Genomic DNA, 7079 nt, shown 5'->3' with positions numbered 1-7079 from the left:
ATATGAATAGATCTTATGATCTCCCTAGTCCCTACTAGGTACCCATTTGATATGAGCATTGACAAAGACCTTGAGAACATTTCAATGAACAGATACAGAACAAAAATTATCTTAAGATTTGGGAATGGTAAACAAGCTGACCCCGCGCAGAATACCCCACCATCGACTTGGAACCATTTTCATTTTATTGGTAACCTTTGGGTCTAACATTATGTTAGTGCACCGAACCATTTCCTTGTTTTTCGGAGGTTCAGACTTCAGATCGTTGAGAACCAAGACCCAATCATCTGATCGAGTTTCGCTTCTATATTGTTCTATGGTATTACCATCTCCGGTTAATACTTAATCACTGTGATACTATGATGGTAGTTACCTCAGTTTGTAGTATTTGTACTTGATATGCATTGCATTTGCATTTGCATTTGCATTTGCATTTGCATATAACTTGCTGTCTTAAGAATCTAATTTCCGAGGACATTATTGGTTTTTATTTTTGTTTATTCTTCGCGTCGGGATTTATGTTTTTCTCAAAATAACGAAGTTTTCTATGGGTACCTATTATTAATTAGGTAATAAACGTTATTTATAAAAAGTAACAATAAGTAATAACAATAATATTGGTACCATAATTATTATCATTATTGTTACTTTTTATAAATACATTACTGAGAAATGTAGAATCCGTTGAACGGGTTTAATACTATTTACCCAGAAATTATTTATAAATATTTTCTACTTTTGTAAGAAAGCCTAAATATAATTGATAATGCGTATTATTTCTTTGAAATATTTATGGCTATTTTAAACGTTCATAGTTCCATGTACATTTAATTAATTTTGATTCGTACCTGATATTAAAGTCACTTTATTATTATAGTCCTAATTGTCCTATCAAGCAACAGTTCTACAAAACTAACTAAATTCTAATTATATTCTATAGATAGTTTTTAATATTTTCGTAATTTCCTTTGTTGTCTGACATGTTTGTTATGATTCAACTTTTAATCGTTAATCGTTTTTTGTTGCGTTATTCGATATTAATTTTAATCGTTTATCGTTTCTGTTCCGTTATCCGTTATCCGTTTCAATCGTTTATCGTTTACCGATATGTTACCCGTTATTCGTTTCAATCGTTTGTCGTTTACCGATATGTTATCCGTTATCGATTTCAATCGTTTTTTTGAATCGTTTAACGTTATACTCGTAACGTTATGAAAACGTTTTGAAGCCCTGAATGTAACAGCTGATAACGTTTCAACTGTTTCATAAACAAAAATGGTATTGTTTTAGAGCCTGTGACTATTCAGAGTTAATCAATTCATAGATTTCCACTTTTAATTGTCTTATGAGTACATAGTTTGGTGCTCTAGTGCACTAAAACAAAATAATAAACAAACAATATGAAAATATGCAATGATCCACAGTATGTCTAACTGTATGCGTATTCAAGGGGATGAGAACATACAATTGTACACAATTTTGCTACAAACTAAAAAAAAATTTACAATCTAATTAATTAATTTCAAAAAGGATGGATACAAATCAATATTATATAACATATATAGATTATCGAGTTAACCTTTTCGATAAGTATGGCGTAAGACTTCAAGATTTGGTGAGATTAGAATGAAGATCACCTAGTTATAATAATATATAAAAAAATGACGTACACTTGTGAGAATTGTAACACACAGTCACTGCACAACGTGTTTATGCGAGTGAGTAGTCGTCGTTTCGAGAGAGGTATTGTTTTGTTTTGTTCTATATTATTTTATTCTTAAGAAGAGAATAGCAACCTCACGGTATTATTATTTTATTTGTGTGTCGCGTGCAAAAAAAACTTTTATGACTGAATACGTCGAGTTTGCGCAATCATTTATTCCAAAACTTGTTTTAAACGAAAAACTTCTTCAGAAAAAATAAACTATGAATTTCTTCGCTAACAAACGTCATCGCGGCGACGACTTATTTACAGTTTTCTTAAAAATTTTCTTGTGAGATGCAGCCGAGGTTTTTTATAAGAACTACTGTGTTATATTTAAACTTTATGTCAAAATCTATTCGTTTTTGGGTGGATTTATGCATCTGTTTATTTAATTTATTAAAACTCTGGACAAGTTTAAGGTCATTACAAAATAAACGATGACATTTTTCTTAATAATATTATGTATGTACCGAACAAGTTTTTCAACAAATTGAATTACTGAAAAATAAATAAATACTTTCTAAACAATAACGTCAAAATATCTCATTTAGTTAGTGATATAGTTGGGTAGACTTTAGTATTATATTTGTTATTTGCAAATCAAGTACCTAGTTAAAATGATCAAGTCGCTCGTTTAAAACGTATCATTTATTTACTATAACTTAAAAGCGTGCAAATAGCCTTTGCAAATATTATGCGTTTATCTGGTGTATTAAAATATTGAAAGTATAAGTACTTACACAACAAATTAAGAAATACAGATAAAATTATTTTGAATCGGTTTTGAAAAAATAATCTTATATTATAATCTTAAATAACGGATCGAAGGCAGTACCTACGCCACGGATATATATTGAAATTTATCATTTGTTAGCCGTGTAATTCAAAATGATGCCACGACTTCAAATAAATCCAATAAATAGCATTAAACCTTCACGTTGATTAGATTTACTTACATTTCTCGTTCCCCGCTTTTATATAAAATATTCAATTTAGATAATGTGTACGCTACACGCATATAGGGTGTGTATTGGTAGACTAATATTACGATGTACAATATCCGACTACCGTATATGCGGTTCTCCAATCATGTATAACTTCAAAGAGAATAACATGTTTCAAAAACCCGAAACCACCTAGTATATACGAGGGTCGACACGCACCCATATATTCTCACATCCAAAATAATAATATCATCGTAAATTATAGTATACACTATACGTTATTATTGTTCTTTAGCGGCTATAGCGAGTAATCTGACACCTGGCGATGTGTCGGAATAAATAGGAAATTAAAAATAAAAACCTCTTATATACGGCGCAAATATTATGTCGACGAGTGTCGGTGCTCGGTCGAAGCCGCAGCACGGGCGGGTGTTTAAGTTTTCCCGGAGTCTGTACGAAAACGCGTAGTAAATACGGAAGATTTTGGGTCGTCGATAATATTATCACGAGATAGAATTCCCCGGGAGTCCGATAGTGCTGTCGTACACCGCAATCGTATTTCACGCTCGTATCGTGGCTTTCGATCGGTCTCACGTACTCCTCTGTCGGGATTTTCGCTCCCGGGCGTGAAGAAAAGCCCTTTGACCGAGCACACGGTGTTCGCATATAGTTATCGCGCAGGTGTGCACATCTGGGTTTGCCGCGATGTCGTTTGATATCGATATTATTATGTTATGCAATATTTATAATTCCTACTAATAACGTGTCTCGCCGTGTAGACAGCGATTGCCAGGCGACAGTCTACACGTCTTTACATCAGCTACAAAGTGCTGCAGGAGGAAAACAGCTACGACGACTTACGGCCTCCAATCGCGTATTTATGTATATACGGTACCCCTGGGTCCAATGACGATCGACGATGATAAAGCGACGTAATCGCTCGTGCGTAGGGGAGGGGGAGGGGGTTCAAAACGATCACTGCCAAATTTTCCTTATCGTGTTTATAATTTTATACCTATTGTGCCGTTCACGATTATTGAAGACTTGAACGATTTCATTTTATCAACATATTATTACAATCGTATTTATATTATATACCATGGTGTGTGAAAGTATTATTTATTATTATTATTTTTTCGACAAGAAGACTATTAAGTTATATTATTGTAATATTATGGCATATTGTTGTTAATTTTTGTTTTTACTTTTAGATTTTAGTCATAAGCTATTACAGGTATTGTTATTTTATTTATAGTGACATTTAATTTTGGACGAGAAACACTCTGTTGCGGCCGTTGTTAAGACGATCGCCAGACGTAAAATAATAATATGCGTTGGGGCAAAATGCGAGTGTGTCAACGAAGACGACCACGGCGATGACGGTTTACCTCGTGAAACCCTCGACTCGAGGCGACGGCGCGTGCGTATATAACTTTGTGACTCTAATGAGCGCTCTGGCAGATGATTAATGGGTTATTTGCACGCGTACTGATGCAGTGCAATCCTACGAGACGTCGCATATATGTATGCATGTATATATATATATATATATATTATATGAATATACGCATATATTGTGATGGCATTTTCGTGTATATTATATACTGTTATACTGGTGGCAGTTATTGGACGAGACCAAATTCACTGCCGGGACGTTTTTGTTGCGTCTTTAGAAGAGAAAAAAATAATACATACTTATATTATGCGTTGTACGGCACGGTGTGTGGTTAATCTAGTGTCACACGAATTGCTTCTCTACCATAACTATATATTAGGTATATATTTGTATACCTAGCCAAGATTTTTTTTATACATTAATGTTTTTTAAATTTTATATAATGATTTAATATTTTTAAATTGAACGAAGACTAAGTAAACAGTCATAAACGTTTATTAAACTCTTTATCTTTTTTATTTGTTTTTTTGTATTTTTAAACATTAAGTTACGAAATAGCTATACAAGTATTTCAAATATGTTTTAATTTTGAAATTCAAAAAATGTATTTGAATACTTCGGAAATATGACCATTGGTTATTTATTATACTTGGTTTTATTTATATTTTGTGTATATTACAAAGTAATTTATAGTATTATGTGACAATACATATGAAGGATAATAATTTATATTTATTTGTTACTCAATGTATTATATTGTTCTTTTATCGAGGTTTTAGTTGGTGTTTACTAAACCTACACATAAGTATAATACAGAACACATGCATTTCAAATTATAAATAGGCGTAAGAAACTGTTGCTATTTAGTATTTTTAAAATAAACCTGAGAATAATATTACCGATGTCCGCCGATATAGATCTTACATTTTCGGAGTAGCCTCGCTCGTCATTCTCGGGAAACGGGTTGCAAGCCGGTCGAGATTCGTTTCGGCGAATTTCCGTCCCTCTGTTGTACGTTATAGCAATAGCACAATAGATACTCAGCTGTGAATTGTCAAGTGGAATCTCGAAAACAGTTGTTCAAGATCCATGGTCGGCTTTTCATCGCACTGCACAACACAATTATTTATACCTATTCACTCGCGGACAACAGTCGGAAATTTCGAAATAGTTCGGTCGAAAATCGGAAGAAGGCTCGACTAATAGGCGACAACGAGGTCGTTTAAAGTTTAAACAAACTTAAACCAAATACTGTAATATTGTATTAACAAAATGCTGGCCAATGGAAAATACCGTGCAGCGAGTTAACTATAATCTGTGAGCAATGATAACATGGACGGCGGCAGTTGTATAGACGTTATACTACTAGACAAACAATAAATGTATGGAAAGAGTAAAAACCATAGAAGGCGCTTTTTGATTACTCGTTTACTCAATTTTTATGGTAGTGCGGGGTAAGTAGGGTACGATAGTATGTAGATAGATAGATGTTTGTGCGTCAAGACAGGCTACATCACTGATAGAAGTTTTTACGCCAAGCTTACCGCCGTTTTATAAACTTCACTGAGGAATTCACATACCAAAACCGTGTTCGATAATTTAGTGAGTCAGTGAGGTTCTAAATCAGTCCATTCCGACCGCGGTAGCCGGTAAGCATGACCTAGGCGACCATAATTTAACTGTCCGGGATATAATAATTGTTATTGTACTCTCGTCTAGTGAACCTACGAATATCAATCGGTCATTCTTATATTATAAGATACATACCTACGTTTTAATCGTATATTTTGTTCTTACTATAAGGTCATCGTGTCCACTTTCTTCGTTTCTTTGGCCATCTACCGTGCGATTTGTGATCTCGTTGTTTTCAAGAGCCTTTCTCGATCATTTTTTTTGTTGTGCGTTTAATATGTCGAACCATAACTGTTGTCCGATACTCCGATGTGCGACGATATTCCGGCAGAGGATTTATACGTAAGACCGCCAACCATTTTCGCGTCACTGTTCGTTATATTATATAAATTACCTACAACCTACAGTTCTGTAATAGAAAAACGAGTCTCGAATCTTGATGGTCATCTCCAGCCTATGATTGGGCGTGTCACACGTTTCTAGAGGATATACAAGGTAGATGCACTAATATTATTCGCCTATATGACTTGATTATTCACTGCTTTAGGTTTCCTGTATGGATATAATAGTTCATAATAAAACAGTTCCATAAACGACCATTATTTAGAAATTATAATTTATTGTATTTACATACTATTATAATACTATATGGACGAGGTCAGGAAATCCGATGAAAAGCTTCGTATTATAATCGCATAACGCGCTGTACGTCACGATTTTTAGAGCAAAGCACTATAATTTATTTTGTATCGTATTAAAATTTAATATCAAGTACTATCGTCCATAAACGAATTCACGACACACATATTCGAGTTTTTTTTTTTGCTCTAATGTGTATACTATCTATAATTTGATTGTATTATAATGTAAATGTGTATCCGATATATGTTTATAAATCGTTAGATTCACGGCCATAACTGGTCCGAATGTTGTTAGTATTGTGACGAATATCAGAGGATGTATTTGAGTGTGGATGTAGTCTGGTAGCCACGTAGGGTTGTTTCGCAAGTGCAGTGTCTACCATAGAAGCACACACCCTAAATAACCTTACGATGCACTGCGTCAAAAATATTATTGATCAATTCGCCTTGAAAAAATATTTATGTATTGTTCTAAATTTACGAAGTACTATACATTACCTACTTACCTTCCCTGGCTTATCATTTAAATATAAGACAGTAAAATATAGGTTATTTATTTAAATCAGGTTATTATAAACTATTTTTGTTATTAATTACAAAATACAAAATATGATTCAGTATGACATGATTAGTTAAATATTTTCAAAAACGATAATTAACCCTAGAAGTAACAGACACATTTTTACCGTTGATAAGCCGATGACCAGTTATACCTGATTTGTCTAGTTTAACCAGGAGCAGTAAGCATAAATAAAGTTGAT

General features: G+C 33.4%; 1 protein-coding gene across 2 annotated transcripts in view; it reads right to left on the bottom strand.

The window, feature by feature from the left end:
* Positions 1–7079, bottom strand: part of LOC111033137 — a 170340-nt gene that overhangs the window by 140829 nt on the left and 22432 nt on the right. The window contains exon 1 of one of the 2 annotated variants that reach the window (XM_022313736.1): positions 4945–5239. The exons of the other annotated variant lie outside the window; for it this stretch is intronic. The gene's annotated coding sequence lies outside the window, so the exon portion shown is untranslated. Of the gene's footprint in view, positions 1–4944; positions 5240–7079 lie in introns of those variants that run through there. 2 annotated transcript variants of the gene reach the window in all.

Source organism: Myzus persicae, unplaced genomic scaffold, assembly GCF_001856785.1.
Source record: "Myzus persicae strain clone G006 unplaced genomic scaffold, MPER_G0061.0, whole genome shotgun sequence".
NCBI lineage: Eukaryota > Metazoa > Arthropoda > Insecta > Hemiptera > Aphididae > Myzus > Myzus persicae.
This window is presented reverse-complemented; position numbering and strand designations above follow the sequence as displayed.